General features: G+C 42.6%; 1 protein-coding gene across 10 annotated transcripts in view; it reads right to left on the reverse strand.

Annotated features, from left to right (window-relative positions):
* OSBPL3 (oxysterol binding protein like 3) overlaps positions 1 to 17077 on the reverse strand; it is an 88200-nt gene extending 71123 nt beyond the window's left edge. For 8 of the 10 annotated variants that reach the window (XM_052693545.1, XM_052693543.1, XM_052693544.1 and 5 more), the window contains exon 1: positions 16957 to 17077. The gene's annotated coding sequence lies outside the window, so the exon portion shown is untranslated. Of the gene's footprint in view, positions 1 to 16939 lie in introns of all 10 variants that reach the window. The other 2 variants (XM_052693540.1, XM_052693539.1) reach the window with 2 other exon arrangements.
* Positions 17078 to 18579: the final 1502 nt, after the last annotated feature.

Consider the following 18579-nt stretch of genomic DNA (forward strand, 5'->3'; position numbering starts at 1 on the left):
TACAGCGCTTTGATGCTTTCCTGACCTTTCTTCAAGATCAACAGGAAAGAACAGAATTCCTCAAATTATATGCGCCCTTGATTCAAAACTGTTATCCACTATGTATGTTTGTTTTATATATACATATAGCTATAAAGCTATATACATATATATATATATATATAAAACTTTTAAACTTATAGTTTAACATATCATGCTATTTCTACATGCTGTGAATAGACTTCTTTTCAGAAGCAGAACTAAATTATTTTGCATTTGCTGAGTTAGTGGCATTACTGCCTTCACTTAGTGTTATTCTTAAAATATTGGCCTGTTTTCCAAAGAATAAGAGAATAAATCCTTTTTCCTGTTTTTAGCTCATTGAGCTTTGAGTAAAGCCGTTTGCCATCTTTTACCAATTGTCTATATTTAATAACTCCTAATTTCATGTTTACACTGAATTCCTCACTTCTTCTGTTTGTTACACTCCTAGAAATGCCACCACCACCCCCAGCTGGTTTGAAATCTAAACATCTGCTATCTAATTTTAGGATTTGATCTTTTAATGTATGAGCTCGTGTATCAAAATATTAAGGCTGGAAAAACTGTGTTAACCATGATATTTCATATTAATTCAAAGTTATTTCATTTGTGCTGCCTTTTAAGATTGGTGACTTAAAATAGCTGTTAATGCAATAGTCCATTGACATTTTTAGCTTGTAGGAGCCTGCAGTGGGCAGAGGCAGCTGAAATAATAACATATTTGAGCGATGAACCAGCTTTACGATTTTATTAGTCAGACTTTCCCAAAACTATGGCTGGCATCTTTTCCAGTATCTCAAAAATTAAGCCACTTCACATTAAAAACTTCCAACCAGTCCCTCATTATAAACTTCTTACGTTCAAGGCAATAAAACAACTTCCATGATAAGCCCCTACAAATAAACACAAATACCTGGCTTTGAAAAACAGGGCCTTTAACTTATTGAGTTGATGATATGAACAAAGTAAGAAAAATAGAAGGAATAATCTGATATAGATTAGTCTGAGAAAATGATGTTACTCATCAGGAATATATTACACATCACACTGAAATAGCAGGACCCTCAAGTGGACCAACAAGGTCAGAATTACGCAGCAATCCCAAAGGGTCACAGGAAAAGAAAGCCAAGAGTTACACAGAACATTACCTACAGCTCTCCACTTTCTTTTATAGCCCCTTGTGCAAGAGTTTTGGCCTTGCCTTTACAACTGCAGAATTTGTGATCTACCTGCCACATAGGACAAGCCCAGCATAGGGGCATTCACCTTGAACAGTGTTCCCACAGGTACCTGAGAAGTCCATCAGGGAAAGAGGCATTTCAGAATGTCTGCAAATAAAATGCACTTCTTTGGGGGGGCAAGGAGGAGAACGTAGCATAGCATAAAACATCACCTCCTCTACTCCTAGGAGATATAGCTCCAGTCATTTCATAATTCATCTAGTGAACAGGCCAACAGGTAATAAGTTATTCTCATTAAAAAAAAAAAATTGTTGCTGAGTATTTTGCAATATAGGTGCACACTTCCTAAAATCATCTGGGAAATCCAGACAAGATAACCTGCAACACTTCACAGCCTGTTGGTCCATCTATGGTTTAAATTTTTTTGTAATTTTAAAAGAAAAAAAACAATCCCCACTTGCAGAGACCCAACCTAAAACTTCTCACTATCACTTTCACAGACATTAGAACAAGTAGAATGTGATACATTGGAACAGAATGACAAAAGGAAGACCAAACATAACTCTCAGAGGGGAGCTACAGCTCATGTGAGCATCATAGAAAGATGTTCATTTAATGCAGAACAAAGGAAATCAACTATCTGGCACCTAAGGAAATAAAAAAAAAATAAATAAATATGTAGTAGTTGATTTTTTCACAGCACCACAATTCATTCAGCTGTTTTATGTAGCTTACCTAGTATTGGTACAGTGTATCTCTAAGTATTTCTGGAAAAGCCTGTTTTCCTTTCTTGAAAACAAATGAACACCAAACCTGGCAATTAGATATCAATTGGTAGAAACGTGCAGCAGGCAGAACCAGGCCCTTCAGGAGTGATTGGCCAATTCTCTCACCTTCTCAATGTTTGCCATTTGTTCCTGCTGCAATTGCTGGTCAAGCCAGTAGCAACATGACTGGAATGAGATTGGGAAATAAATCCAAGTAACTCAAGTAATTGAGTTAATAATCTCAGACAGGAAAAAAGCCAGATTTCTAGCCACACTGTTAGTTGAACCAGCTCATTGCATGGATGCCAATATCCATGGAAGAAAAAGAACAAACCAAGCAGCTGCACAAAGGAACACAGAGAGCAGCTTACCCCATTTTTGGAAGCGGCATGAAATTATGCTGATTGACACTGAAAATGGAACTGAGAACAAAGTAGCAGTAAGAAAGCAAGCCAGAATCAGCAATAAGCATGGCTTCTAAACTCAGTTCGATGCATGTGAGCAAAAGCCATCAGTAATGCCAGGTCTGACTGAAACCACACATTAACATCTTACAGTTTGCATAATAGATAAGCCAGTTACAAATGCCATTATGTGGTGCTAGCTTTAATTGCTCCAAGCTAAATATAATTTGGAATGTAATAGCTCCCCCTCAGCTCTTCTGTCTCTCAGGAAGAAGAAAAAATTCAAGTTAGTAAAAGCAAACAGGTATATCCAATTGTGCATCATCACAGAGAAAAAGGAAGCAAACCACTGAGACAATTAAGTTGTCTCCAATACTCATGCCGCACTCCTGGTTGCGGTAGGCTGCTGCTTGCTCTTGTCTTCCACCAACCACCTTGGTTCCAATTACAGCCAGCGAGTGAAGCACACATACCTGCTCCTGCCCAAGCACTACCATTTCTCTGCTCTATTAGCAGGCTGTACTGAATCCCACTTGCCCGATGCTTCCAGTCAAGGTACTGCCCTGGTACCCACATGCTTTTCTCTGTGTACCTCCTGGCTCAGCAGCACAGGGGAAGAAGACGAGGGCAAGTGTCCTCCTGCGCACGTGTGCAGCTTGATCCTCACCTGCTTCTTTTGTACTGGCATTACATATATGAGGAGTCCAATGTCTGATACAGCAGGAGAGACTACACCACCCTGATAAAGCCATGAAACAAGTTATTCTGCCTTCTTGCACCAAATCAGGATTTTGAAAAACTTAAATGCAAAGTTCCACGCAGCGGGCTTTAATTTCCCTCTCTGAGTGATAAAGGCAGAAAATTCAGCTGACAACTAGAAATACATACTACAGATTCAGCATTTTTGTTAACCAGCATTGTAAGCCATTATGTAACTGAAGTTCCCCACTTTTTCTACTGTTCAGGGCTGGGGGGCTGGGGAGGAGAAGGGGGGCGGATGGACATAAATCATTGCTGTAATGAGACAGCAGACTTCCCACTGACTGCAACACCCTTTCTACACCCCTCTCCTCACTGTGCCATCACCTGACTTTTCCTCTCCTCCATCTACTTTTCCTCTTCGGCTTTATCTATCCTCTGCTCATTTTAATGAGGTGAGGTCTTAATTTAAAAAAGCAAACAAATGAACAACCCTCCTCTCTTCCCCCCCCCAAAAAAAAAAACAATCCTATTTTTAAGAATTCTTGTTGACTTCACCCCTTGTCTGTGGTGCATGCAGACAAGAATGTTGCTATTTATGGAAAAAAAGTATTCATCAGACTGTAAGAATTACTGAATGTGGCATTAGAGATGAAAAGAGGGGCTGATTGACTCCAGCCCTGCTTGCCTTGCAGAGCTGAGCACGCATTGTAGGAGCACAGCTTGAGATCTGCCAGGAGGAACCTCCTGCTCTGAACAAGCCCAAAGCCAGTATCCCACACTTCCTGTCCCCTGCCCTACCACTTTCTGAGACAAGGAGCAGGCTGGATAGACCAGGTTAAAGGAACTCTGTGTATTTGTTGTCTATTGTGAGAAATGTTAAAGCAAGCCTCCTGACATGTGCTGTTTTACATTAGAACATCCACGCTCTCCTGCTAGCAGAGCTGACACAGAGCAGGAGAAGGAAGGCTCCCTGCTGTCAGTGCAGAGACAGCCTTCTTCCATCCACTTCTGGTAAATGCAGTAACAGAGCCACTAAGGCTTTGCTTTCTGAAGTAGCAGACCAAGATACAGACAAACAATACCAAACACAGGCATGAATGTTCTAGAGGCTTAATACAAAGATCTTCTGCCACTCATACAGCATTTTTGTTTCAAAACCTTTCCAATCACAACAGCCTATTTGGTGACTGAATTATTTAAAAAATACCTGTACACTCAACATTACGCACCTCTTGTGGATAAAAGCACTCCTAGTATTGTATGGTAACTGCAGTGACCCAGGACTCAGTGTCCTGCTGGCTGGCGGGGGCAGCCAGGCACAGGCAGCATTGGGGCAGCCCGCCAGGGGTGGCTGCACAAGCCATCTCCCATCCATATTTAAAACCATTGTACAAAATGTAGAAGAGAAGAGATGCACCATGTGTTGCCTTTTAAAAGTGGTCCTGGAAAAAAAAAAAAAAAAAAAAAAAAAAAAAAAAAAAAAAAAAAAAAAAAAACCACAAAAAGATGAAAAAACAGTGGACAACAGCCAAAGCAAACACAGAATTTGTCTGGGAAAGGAAGTATGCAACTGTAATAACCTGTAGCCATTCAGTAAATCTGGATCTGAAGACTAGAGAGAAAAGAAAAAGGCGATTTGTTTTCTTGTCCTCAGTAATACTGGAGAGGTTGTACTTTCCTCTCCAAAATTAGAACATCTGTGTAAGTTTAAGCCCTTCTTCTGTTCCTCTTAGTCTCACACCTGCACACAGAAAACCAAAGAAGCAGAGCACATTCAGTTTCAAGTCAGGACAATTGAAACCTCAATGTTTACAAAACTTCCATGGAAACAGTAACATAACTGCTTTTCCATTAATTAAAACAACCAAACTCATGAGAATAACATTTCTGTCATTGTCCAGAAGCTGCAACCTACTCAAAGTTGGCTTATTCAAAGAATTTTTCCTGCACAAATAAATAGAACGGCCAATTACGTGTCTGCACATTCCAGAATGCATTCATTTACCAGATGCTTTTCTCTGCATCTTGTGACCTGCAAGATTGCTTCATTCAGCTGTAATAATAGCCGGGGAAAAATTGCAGCAACAGCTATTGCTATAGACGTGACATTATGGGGAAACAAAAATATATATTTATATAGAGATATTTTCACTTCTATATGACTTGAGATATATGTTTTCTCTCATACAAATATTTATCTGTAGATAGATGCACACTTAAGTGAATTTAGATAGACAGACATCTCAAGTTACATTTAGGTGAATGTTTTCACCATCTGATCAAATAATTTGCAAGTGAAGGCCTTTTGCCCTCCTCTTTGCACTTTAGGTACTTCCCTGCTGAACCAAGGCTGTAATTCTCCTGGCTCTTCAAGGTTCCTCAAAATACAGTTGGAGAAGAGGTTGGGAGGAAAAGCCCTGAAGGTTATTTATATAGCAAGACTTCAAACAGCGGCATCGCAGGTGATTTAAGAGAAATTAAAATAACAAAGAGAGAAAGATGGGTGAAACTCCTGAGTACTCAGAGTTACTTGTGGCAACTTTCCTCACAAATGGACTTTGTTCATGAGATAAAGATGCTGAACCTGGGGGACAAGGTGGCACACCCGAGAAGGGACCCACAGATGGAAGTGAGAAGTGAAAGTTATTGGGCACCCACACAGTGCTGGCACGCAGCCCCACTGCACTAGCAAAGGAATACGAGGGTGTGGCCAAGAAGGTTTCTTATCTCTGATCTTTTGATAGCAGACAAAGCCCTGACATGGATGACAACAGGGGTCAGGCAGACAATTAGACCGCCCAGTCAAATTTGCATGACCACAGCAAATGTTTCGAAGTACCAGTGTACTAGTTTTTAAATAGTAATAACAAGAGGGGAAAAAAAAAGAAAAAAAGGTCTGTTCTACAAAACGGAAGAACTTGAATTGGGTATTAAATATAAACCTAAAAATAACAGGGACAAGAGAGCCGTAGCAGCTGAAGCACATCTTGTTATTCAGAAAAAACAGAAGTGGATGTATGGGCGGTGCATATCTACACAACTTAAAAGTGTGATAGACCAAAATAGATACATTATATAAAACTGAGACATTACAAAGTAAGAATAGGCTCTGTTTTGGTCCAGAAAGGCACTTCAAAGAAAAACTGTCCTGTATGGAGTGCTGCACATCTGAAACATATCCCAAAAATCCAGCTTCGTTACAGATTTCATTATAATCGCAGGGAACTGTGCATTACAAGAGATTAACTTCTCCAAACAGAGAATAATAAGCAAAAGGAATTAGCTGAAAAAGTCAGGAGGGCTGAGGAATTCAGAAATCCAAACCAAAACTGCTGAGCTGCTGCAGAAACCAGCCTGGAAATCCCTCATGGGATGAAGTGTGCAGTAGATAACTTCTAAGATGCAAAGGACTTGAATAGGTAGGCATCTTTAAAGCCTCCCTAAAATGGAAGGAAGGAACTGATTAAAGATAAGTTGCACATAACACGTCAAAGGGCAGGAATAAGGTTAAAACTTCCTTCCAAAAACTGATTTACATATAAATTTAAAGTGAATCTCTTCACCAAAACATCAACATCTCAGCTTTACTCAAGAATCTTTTTTGTGAAGATGCAAGAGGAAGGAAGGGGGTTAAGGATGTTTACAGAATATTAATTTCAAACAGTTGCAGATCAAAGAAATAATACTTTTTGGAATCCATGTTTAACCAACTGGGCACATGTAGCATTTCACATGAGATTTGTTGGTATTTTCTTACTGATTCAAGGACAGATTTTCGAAGATGAGAATACTTTGTGTGCTCCCATCTTCCGAATCACAGCCATTCCCAGAGTTCTGGAAGGCTGATATACACACCAACAGGCATTTTTAAGCCCCTGCGCAGGGGTCAGAATGCTTTCTTCAACTCCCCAAAAGAGAGCAATCAGGATGAAAATTATAACTTGATTATGAATTATGTGAATCTTTTCATTTAATTTTTAAAATTTAAGCTGTTAAATGAATATACAGTATTTTCCTCTTTACTGCATAAGGCTCACATTACAGACACTGTCAGATGAAACTGACTTACACGTGTAAGTTTTACTTTTGGGAACTCACCCATATCCTTTCATCTCCTTCTTAACAAGTAGCCCAGTATACCTCCCTCCACAAAGACATGACTGTTATTCAGCAAATTTCCTTAGGATCACTTCATGCTATCAAAAGCATGAGAAGAGATCATAGTTGCTTTGTTTTTGTTTTTGTTTTTTTACAGGAGAAAAAAGACTCCCATGCTTCAGATTGTGAGCCTTTACAATCTAACTTGTAAATCCAATGCAAATCTAACATAAACAGCAAACCATTACAACTCAGTCAGCATGGACCTGAGATGTGCTAGAGTTTCCCTTCCACCAAGCCTCTTTTTTTTTTTTTTTCTTTTTAAATAAATATTTATTTATTCCAGTCTGCTCAAGCTACAACTTGTATTTTGCTTGCATTTTTCCTACTTCCACAACACTTTTTGCACACAAGTGCTTCAGAAGCATTCATTCAGTGGTTATAAAAAGTTTTATAAGATGACTAGATGACTTGGCTTTGCTCAGAGATGCCCATTATTTTCAAGGGTAAAGAAGGAACCACAGGGAAGTTAAAAAAAAAAAAAAAAAAACCACAAACCAAAACAAACACAGTTTGGTCAATTAGAATAAGAAGCTATATGTATTCATATTAAAAAAAATCTGGATTCCCAGCCTTCATCTCTAGTTTCCTTAGACGGTTTTATCTACACTTCCTCTGTCCCAGTGTAACCCACTGGGCAGCTGACTGAGTGGCAATGCACTTCAGGATTGTTGGCAATGAAGTTAAGAATGAAATTCCCTCGTTAATTCAAGTTCTGCAAGATGGAATCTGGAAGACGAGCTGTCCTGAGAGAGGTGTTATATCTTCCTAACATCCAACAGACATTTTATTCTCCAGAAGATAAAATTCACATAACAGCAAATAAAGATGATCCTTAGGTAGTAGAGCTCTGCACACTAAAATTCTGCTTAATAGTTTCATTTGAAAATAGCACACAACTCCTGCTTTGCACTGAATACAGGATATTTCTATGTTTAATATGACCAGAGTACATGGTTAAGTAAATAATGGAAGCTCATTCGGCAATACATTCAGTAATTCAATGCAAACTGTCACTATGTCTGAATTACCAAGACTGATACATCATCCAGAGTCAGAAAAATGTTTATGTTTTCGAGTAGTGACCCATGCTACAAAGGCAAAGTTTTGCTAGGCCTTTATAGCTCACAACAGCCACCATCACAGAAGCTCCACAAGTATCTCCTGAAGTGAGAACACTCGGGCATTTGACAGCCTAATACAGTCACTGTATCACTGCCACTTACAATGGAATTGAGAAACTCATATGCTTTAAAGTAAGAAGAGGGGCAAAGACATAGCCAGGAATAAATGGAAGATCTTCCCCGTCCAGCTTATCGTAATAATCAGCCAGGACTAAAAGGAGATTGTAGAAGCTTGCCTGATAAAAACAATGACCTCGCATGCATTCAGAAACAATCAGTGGTGTCCCATTACTTGAAATTTGATCTTTTGAAATGTAAGATTATCACCAGTAAGGGATCCTCACTACACCAGCAATTCCACATATATGACGTAGCAGAAGAAAGTGACCTTGGATGCTTAAGTGCTCCTGCAATAAGAGAGGAAAAAAAACATTTTGCTAGTCACTCTTACCAAACATTCTATTTTGTGAAAGTCTACCAGTATTTTCTTTTTCCAAGAAAACAATTTCATTTGCCAGAGTAACGTCCTGGAAATGGCTCAGCTGTGAATTCACAAGAAGTGTTGATCTAGCTGAATTTCAAAGGATAAAATACAATAGATTATAATATAAGGGAAAAAAAGAAGCGTGTGGAAAAAAGCCTGTGATTCTGCTATTCTGTGGAAAATTCTAACATCTTATTTTTGAATCTGGCATGAATTTCCATATTTATTCAGTAAATTGAATGGGAAAAATAAGTTGTGCTTGTCAATTCTTAGTTTGTTTCAACTACACAGCTAATAGGCCATATAGTTGGACATCAGCTAAAAAGTAATGACTTTATTTATTCATAGCAGCAGTTCTCTACTTCATTAAGTTCCCTTTTCTCAGCCATCTGTAACTCTCTAAGCTCTGGAAGTCATTCAGTGAGCCTTCATTTTATAAGGTCCACAAGGTGAATGTGATACTAAATGCTTCTAGTTTTATTGCCTTGCAGACAAGATAAATGGAATAAATTCAGAGATTGTACCTTTCTTCTTAAAATACAAAACAAAACAAACCAACAGTAAAACTCACATCACAGGAAAGAATGAATGAATGGGTTTCATACTTCCTGAATATCAGCAGCTGTGGCAGTGATGTAAGAACTTTTACCCAGCTAGCAAGCAATCTATAATGTAAGCTAAACCCAAACCAGTACTTTTGACTTACTGGTTTTGGAGTTGCTAAGCTGTCTATCAGGATTAACACACAGCAGTCATTCAGTATAAATTATTAGCATCATTCAGTTAAAAATGACAAGAAGCAACTGTAATATTTTGACCCACTTTCTTACTCAACATACCAATATTGTGTTTATTTTGCATTTCGCTTCCCCAGCGGGGTGCCCTCTCAACCTGGCAGTGGTACCAACACCACAGCCACCAATAGGTAGGCAAATGAGGGTCCACGATCAGTCTTAATCACCCAACACTTTATTCAGTAAACAGTATGTGTTGATGTTCCTAAGGGAATGTCTACCAAATTCACTTCCCAAAAGCTGGTAACGTTCTTGCTAGGACACGACAGAGTCCTGCAGACCAGCACCAAAAGTTCTCCTCCTTCAACTGTTGGGACTTAAAAAGGAAATAGCTCTTCTTTCCCAAAATGGCTGTTGATAGACTTCAGTAAAGAAATAGATTTAGTCTAGATTCTCCCCTCTCCGTATACAATTTCTTGTTGTTTCTTGTTTGCCATGTATCAGTTTGTGCCCATCTTCTCTTGTCCTGCTCTACACCTTAACAAGTGTAAAACCACTAACAGAATGCTATCTTTTAAGGAAGCTAAAGATAACTGCTCTGAGTTATTCCACAAACCCGGTTAACCCTGTCTAATTGCAAGCAAAATCCATTTCTGAGAAGTTTCCAGGACATCACAACATCACAGCACAGACCACAGAGGCTTATTAATCACTCTTGCTTGTTAGCAAAAACATTAAGGAGAAATCTTACTGTATAGTGTTGAGGGAAAAAAATAACTGCAATAGGGCATTCTTTTATACCATTCTCACTTATTTAAAAAGCAAAGACCTGCAATTTGCTGGATCCAAACTGTGTGATACATGCTACCTCACTCTCTGAACACCTGCTACCCAAATGATTGCACAAGTCATGTAACACTGAGCAGCAGACAGATACATCCCATTAGGAGAGGGAAAAAGAAGAAAAAAAAAAGTTCCTAAATCGTAGAAAGGAATCTCTCAGCAAGTATCAACCTGTGTGCCTTTGACAAGCAGCAAGGTGTCAGGGAGGGAACCTGAGAAAGGCACCACAAACTCCAAGCACAGTCATCTCACCACATGAGCAAAGGCTCTCTGTAGCCCACATCCTTTGTGGTGAACTGCATCAGCTCCCCAGTAGGCAGATGGTAATGACCAGGAGGTGCTTGGGGATCCCCACTGCTACTGATAATTTACATAAAGTGCGCAAGCAGTGCCACAGACAATTAAGAAACACTTCCTTCTTCTTTTTCTTTTAATTAAAAGACTTGGAAAGGGTAGTGACAACTTCAAAATGAAACTTCCCTTCTACCCTGCCACTACATTATAAGTTCACAGTTCATGCTGTCAGTGTTGTGTCTGGGGGATCTCAGCACTCCTATTTATCACACACGGGGGATACAGAAACTGTTCACTTTGACAGCAGGCAGTATTTTACAGGACTATTAAACAAGCTTCTTTGGTTGCAGCCAGAGCAGCTTCAGGCACCAATATGTGCAAGACGTGTTCTGCATCTTGTTTAGCAGAGACGTTTCTGCTATTGTTAGTAGCAGAAGCCTTGTGATAACAAAGCTTATCAGAACTGGTTTCAAGCCATCTCTTGCAATTACAGGCAAGACAGCAAAAGCTCTCTTAGAACAGCACGTTTCACGTAGGGCATTGAGGCTATGAAGAAACTCTTTCCATTCTTTCTCAAGGCTTTTCTGGACACACTACAAAATAACTGCACTGAAAGGAACGGAGACAAAGCCTTCAATGTTGTCTCCCACAGTATTCTCCTGGAGAAGCTGGCAGCCCATGGCTTGGACAGATACGCTTTTTGTTGGTTAAAGAACTGGCTGGATGGTCAGGCCCAGAGAGTGGTGGGGAACAGAGTTAAAACCAGCTGGTGATCATCCATGAGTGGTGTTCCCCAGAGGTTGGTACTGGGGCCTGTCCTGTTCAATACCTTTATTGATGATGGATGAGGGCACTGTGTGTGCCCTCAGTGAGTCTGCAGATGACACCAAGTTGGAAGGAAGCATCCATTTGCCAGGGGATAATAACACCCTTCAGATGGACCTGGACAGGCTGACTGCTGGGCTGAGGCCAACTGGATAAAGTCCAACAAGTCCAAGTGCTGGGTCCTGCACTTCAACCACAACACCAGCCAATGTTACAGGCTTGGTGGAGAGTGGCTAGAAGACTGTGGAGAGGAAGTGGGCCTGGGGGTACTGGTCAACACTCAGCTGAACATGAGCCAGCAGTGTGCCCAGGTGGACAAGGAGGCCAATGGCATCATGGCTGTTGTCAGAAGGAGCAGGGAAATGATTATCTCTCTGTACGCAGCCCTGTTGAGGCTGCACCTCGAGTACTGTGTTCAGTTCTGGGTCCCTCACTGCAAGAAAGACACTGAGGCCCTAGAGTGTGTCCAGAGAAAGGCAACAAAGCCGGTTAAGGATCTGGAGCACAAGCCTTACAAGAGCAGCTGAGGGAGATGGGATTATTTAGTCTGTAAGAGGCTCAGGGGAGACCTTACTACTCTCCTGAAGGGAGACTATGGAGAGGTGGGGGTTGGCCTCTCCTCCTGTGTAACTACTGATAGGACAAGAGGGAATGGTCTCAAGTTGCACAAGCGGAAGTTGAGGTTGGACGTTAGGAAAAGCTTCTCAGAAAGAGTGATCAGGTGCTGGCACAGGCTGCCAGGAACAGGATGGTGGAATCGCCGAACTTGGAGGTGTCCAAGAATCATTCAGATGTTGTATTGAGGGACATGATTTAGTGGGAAATATTGGTGATAGGTGGATGGTTGGACTGGGTGATGTTGGAGGTCTTTTCCAACCTTGGTGATTTCACAGTTCTACTCCGTGGATTCTATGATTTCAACAACAACAAAAAAAATAGTATGAGTAAATGGTTGTTAAGATTGAACAAAATTGTACCAGAGAGCAGTATCCTTCTCTGCTCATTTAAAAACTTGAAGGGCAAGACAACCTTCTGTAACAAGCAGAATTAAGAATGACACAGACAGGCTTGAGCACTGAGAAGGATAAAGTCTCCCACACACACCACTCTGCTGGGGACTGACAAGCCAGTCTGAATTTGTCGCTTCTGTGGTTTCAGCTACTGTCCATGCAGAAAGAAGCAAACGCTTAGGGCAACTGCGTAAACCCACACAGTTGTTCTTTATTGGAACTGTTAAGACTGGAAGATTCATTCAGTTTCACCAACAATACATGAAAAATGGAACAGACAACAAACAGAACAATCGCGCATACACAATGCATAGGAAAAACCTACAGAACGTGGGGGAAAAAAAAGTGGCATAAAAATGACAGTGTCACAGAACGGTGACCTCAAAGTGAATGAGTGATGACGACCATAGATCATAGAAACACAGAATGGCCTGGGTTGAAAAGGACCATAATGCTCATCTAGTTTCAACCCCCTGCTATGTGCAGGGTTGCCAACCACCAGACCAGGCTGCCCACACCCAGCCTGGCCTTGAATGTCTCCAGGGATGTGGCATCCACAGCCTCCTCAAGCAACCTGTTCCAGTGTGTCACCACCCTCTGTATAAAAATAGGTAAGAGACGACACTTAAAAGACTCATAGAGGTACTACCCTAAGTAGTGATAACAGAAATGGCATGTATTAAGATGAGGAAAGAGTAAGACTGCCTTCAGCCAGGGAACCGCTTCAGTCTTCAATTCTAAAACCATTATTGAGAAGATACACAGCCTGGATAGAAAGCCCAATGCTTCACATTCTTCTACTGGCAGCAAAGTCACTAAAGAAGTTCAGTAAAGTACAACACATCACATCACCATAAACAAAGAATAGATCTAAAATTAATATGGGTGCAAACAAGGATTATTAGTTTCTCAGCTTCATTATTTTGGATTATTATTGTCTTCCTCCTAGGAGCCACAGTTAAATACAAGCACTGCTTGACGTTCATAGTGCAACGTACTAACATTTTTGCTGATTTTTTTTTGGGAGGGCGGAGGGGTTCAGTTTAACCACATGCAGGCAGAGTCTGAAGGTATCTCTAAAATGCTGGTATTGTGAAGAGATAAATCAAAAGATTACCAATTCATGCACTGCATTAGAAGAAAGAAGAAAGGTAATTTGTTTGTGCATACATTAACACAAGTACCAAATAAAACATTCAGAACAAAAGAAATCATTGAAATGGCAACATTTGTATTTACCAACCTAAATATAATTCAACCAACGAAACCCCCACAACTGAAAGATCAAGGAGTAAATTTTCAGGTCAGGTACTCATATCTTAACAACTGGACATGGAAAGGAGAAACCTCTAGCCAAAAAATCCACGCACACCTCTTGGTCAGACAAGGGACACAGAGCTTGGCTAACATTCTATATAGTGACTGCAAAGGATGAATTGTTCAAATTAAATTTAAGCCGTAATAAAACTGCAGAGCAATGCCAGAGGCATGTGAAGAAGCACATATGCTGCCTTCCTCCCATGACTTACTAAGATACTATTAGGCAGCCACTGTATCAGGCTTTCTTGCAGTCAGACACGCAATTAGTACACGCAGAGATCCCTGTGAGCTCATAGCCATTCTGAATACTGCTAGTGTATTGAATGCACTGGCTCAACTCAAGGCCCAGAGGTCAGCAAAAAATCAGTTCTCACTCATTTCCTCTCTTCTGTTGCACACAAGGATTCCTATCAAACCACACTTACTGGTATTTATCTTCCTCGGGAAAAAAAAACACCTCAAGAACCACATGTAGGACAGCCTTCAGCCAAAGACAGAGAATTCTCAGCAAGCATGCATCGCAAAAATTGCTCAGCGCCTTCCACGTCAGAAGTCTATTTGTTTTTACTTCTGTGGTTAGCACCATGGAACACCCAGACACTGAAATAGGATTAAGCACTGTTACGCTCACTGCTAGATATGAACACGTGACTTGTACCCTAAGGAGCTTGCATTGAGTCAGCAGAGCTCTGCGCACCAGGCAGGCAGGGCCGTGTGGGCTGAGCTGTGCTGCACTGCACTGCCCGACCTCAGCCAGCACTGTGCTTTTACTGAGAACACGTATGCCACAACTGCCATTACATCTGTAATGATACACAAGTTATCCGAGTGGTTGGCTCTTCGTTAGCAGTCATCGCAGTTCAGACACTTCAAGTGAGAAGGAATTGGTGTGAGTTCTTTATTTTTTTCCTTCGCTCTGAGGCTGCCCTTAACTTTTGTTTTGTCTCAATTCATGTGAAACAATATGCCGTGGGCTTCACACTGAGAGCTCCAAAACTAGCACTAAAAATACTGCATTAATTCCTGTCATTACTTCATCTGTAACAATCTGGTGTTTCTGCACACATGATAAGCACTACACGAAAGCCACAAGCAGCAGGAAGAGGACTCTGCAGAAGGAGCAAGCTAAAGCAGACAGACAGTAGAATGAGTTATGGACACTGGTTCTGTCAGACCCCCAGCAGTGTGTTTCTTGGCTGTTTTGTTTTCTGTCTTACTTACATTGTCAGATTACCATCAGCACCCACGTCTCTTAACCCTGTTGGCAGGCAGCACAAATTATTCTAAGGCAATTAAAATACATCTGTCAGTGTTAATTTCTATGTCAGCAGAATACAGACAAGTACCCACAACGTTACATACACAACAGCTCCTCATCCTTCAGACAGACAAGGAACTAGAGCAATAATGCAATAATTTCAGGCACAGTATAGGAAGATTCACATACTGGTACCACATGTGGCAGCTGCATGCAACTAAAAGCAATGCCTGTCCCCACTTTGTAAATTCAATGGCAGAAGTGCGGCATTAAAACCCCACATCTCAAAGAGCTGAGAAGCAAATCAAAGTTAATCCTAAAGTGCATCAGCTGCAAAAGGAGGGAAACCTTCCTGTTGGAAACTTAGAGTACTGTTTGTAACTGAAAATTCATTTTTCTAAATAGAAACTGTAAGATCCAAGACTATAACAATAACAGCACATTTCACCCTAGAGAGCATGCAACAAAATTTATAGCATGCAATAAGCAAAGGAAAGACTATTAGATATACATGCATAGGTGCTCTAATTAGACCCAATTCTTTAAGATGATATATATGCTTTCAAAAGTAAGTGAGCTGGCTGCACGCACACTGTTGCGACAAGCTAACCCCATTACAGCTCAGCATCACTTCCTGCCCTCAGTGACCATGCAGCAGTGTCAGCCTGACCACAGCTGCTCAGCAGCACCTCAGAGCACAGCATGTACCTACACCTGCACAGAGAGCATTTCCCTTCCCTACAGTTCCCCTCCCAGCTTCCAGACCTGGGTCCTGTGCAAAGCAAACAGGATAGCTGGATCCTAACGCAGAGTGTGGCTGTGTGGCTGGACATCAGAGCAAGGAGAAAGGTGATGTGGGATTGGGAACTCTGCTGGTTAGTCACTGCTAGGAATAAAAATAATAATTATTGTAATAATAAAGTGAAGCTCATGGAAATTGGAGCTGTGGTTACCTATGCCTTCATGCAAAATACCAATGCTTTAAGCACATGAACCAGACTTAGAAAAGGAGAACGAGGCATCTGGAACTCTGTGAGAGTTCTCAATGAAAGCCAAGGGATGAAGCCACAACAACCTGTGTCCCTTCTTGGGTTTGTTACAAGCATTAGAGCTCAGGAAAATCACGGGGCATACAAATCACCCCACGAGGAAGGAGTGCACTCGTTAAGTGCCCTCTCACCAGCCATTCCACATCTCCTAGTAAAAACAAACCAGCAAGTGCTGGGGAATAATTCCAAACGGCTTCAAGTAACGGAGTATTTAAAGCTCAAACAGCTTAATTCGCCCTCAAACGGACATTTCATCAACTCAGCGCCATCCTGAAGCGCCTGGATTTAATTAACCTATTTTCTTGAGACGCGGGCAGGAAAGAAAATAAATAAATAAATAAATAACAGCGACAGCCCTTCTTCCTCGTGCCGAGCAGCGCACACAGCGGGGCAGAACCGCCAACACGGGTGGACCCCGGCGGCAGCTCCCGGCGGAGCGCGGCAGCAGCGGGACGGACGCGGGGCCGCGCGCTAGGAACCGCGCTCGCTCCGGCGCCTCATCCGGAGTCAGCCCCAGCTCACAGCTAACGCGCACGGAGCGCGCCGGGAGCGAAACACAGAGTGAGAACCCTCCGGAGCGGGGAACAGATTTTTGTTTAAGTGGCACGCCGCCCCGAGAAGTGCAGCCGGAGACGCCGGAGGACCGCGGGGTTACCCACGGTGCGCGGCTCCCGCTGCCCTTCGGACGGTGCCCGACTCCTCAGCCCACGCAGCCCCGCCGCCAAGTCCGCCCGCCCGCGCCTCCCGCCCTGCCCCGGAGCCTACCTGAGCCCCACACCTACCGGCCCCAGGGAAGAAGGAGGACAGAAGGAGTCGGCGGGAGCAGCGACCACGAGCGCAAAGCACGACCCTAATTACGCCAGGAAGAGCAGGAGCGCGGAAAGCCGCACCGCACCTCAGCACGCCGGCTCGGCTCCGCGGGGCCGAACCCGAGCGGGGCCAGGACCGCCGCTCTGGATTGACAGCCGCCTCGGCCAACGGGAAGATGGCATTCGCCTTCCTCCTCCTGCCCGCGAGGGGCGTTATTACCGCCCGGCCGTTGAGGGCGAGGGTGTTTCCATGACGTCACGGGCGGCGCCTCGCGGCCAGGTGGGGCGGGCTGCGCTGAGGGGATGCGGGGACGGCGAGCGGGATCGCTGTACTAAGTCGGAGCTGAGCCCCGCGGCCGGGCGGGGCAGGGCAGGGCAGGGCAGGGCATACTGCGCGCCCCGGGGGTGAGGGACGAAGCTAATCCAAACGCGGCTTTAGGGCGGGCTCCGCGCTGAGGGATTGGCGGCGGCCTCAGCCGTCCTTCGCCCGCGGTGCGCTGAGGAGAAGCGTGGGGCGGGGAGCGCCGCCCCGGGGCGGACTTCACTCACACGCGCTGCCGTCCTACCGTGAGCCCTGCCCTGAGAAACCCCCTCGGAAAGAAACGTCTCCGACTAGCAAAGAGCTCTGCGCTGCTCGGAGCGGACGTGCACGTTTGGCGTTCCTGTGTTCAGTGCAGCGGAAGGCATGGTCTGAACGTAGCTCTGGGATGCAGTTACACCGGGAAGCAATTTAATTTTTCTATAGATTTGCTTCTTGCGCTTTTGTTCCGTTCTCCTGTTGGATAGAAACATGAAGCTGTATTGAATTAGCGTTATTTTCCCGGGCTAAGGGAAAGTTTAACAATAAATTAGTAGGCATGGGACGGTGCAGAGAAATAGTGTCAGTGTTTCAGTATGGCAAAATACAAGACGGTTGCATGCATCAAGGTAAATGTATAGGCAGAAAATCTGTTGGATGTAGATCGGTGTTTTTCCCTTTCAATAGATCCATCAACACAAAGCCATCCGGTCTATAATAGTTTTCTTTTAAAAAGTGGTGAGGGTGTTCCCCAGCCCTGTGCACTTAACCTTCCATTTATCCTTGCGCTTTGGTTTTTCTGTTCTGATTGATACAGCTTCAGTCTTTCCAGCGCTTTTAAGAAGAGGAACTCCACTCTCTGCAATCCAGCAGTTATTATTATTTTTTTTAATTCAGTTTCCCTTTGATCTAATGTAATGCATAATTAAATTGTGTGGTCTGAATTAAAACTCCACCATTACACCAAAACTCCACCAAGTGTGTTCTTTTAACTTGCTCTTTCCTGTGGTTTTGTAATGTCAATTCACAGTAGTGTTTCCAGTGAGTGCAACAAAAATAATTGCCTTTGCTTTCCACTTGTTTTCTTTAATTATTAGGTGAAAATAATTACTATATCTATATTGAACTCAATGACATGCAATGATTTTTCATGTTCAGGCAATCTTAGTCTCGTGTTGGTGAACAAGTACCCACACCATGTGTATAGACCAGAGAGAGGCTTGTTGTAAGAGACAAATTACATCCTAGAATTTGAAGTGAACAACTGAGACAAATCTTTTGAAGACCTTCTACAGCAG

The sequence above is a fragment of the Tympanuchus pallidicinctus genome, unplaced genomic scaffold (genome assembly GCF_026119805.1).
Source record: "Tympanuchus pallidicinctus isolate F22 unplaced genomic scaffold, pur_lepc_1.0 scaffold3, whole genome shotgun sequence".
In the NCBI taxonomy this organism is placed as follows: Eukaryota; Metazoa; Chordata; class Aves; order Galliformes; family Phasianidae; genus Tympanuchus; species Tympanuchus pallidicinctus.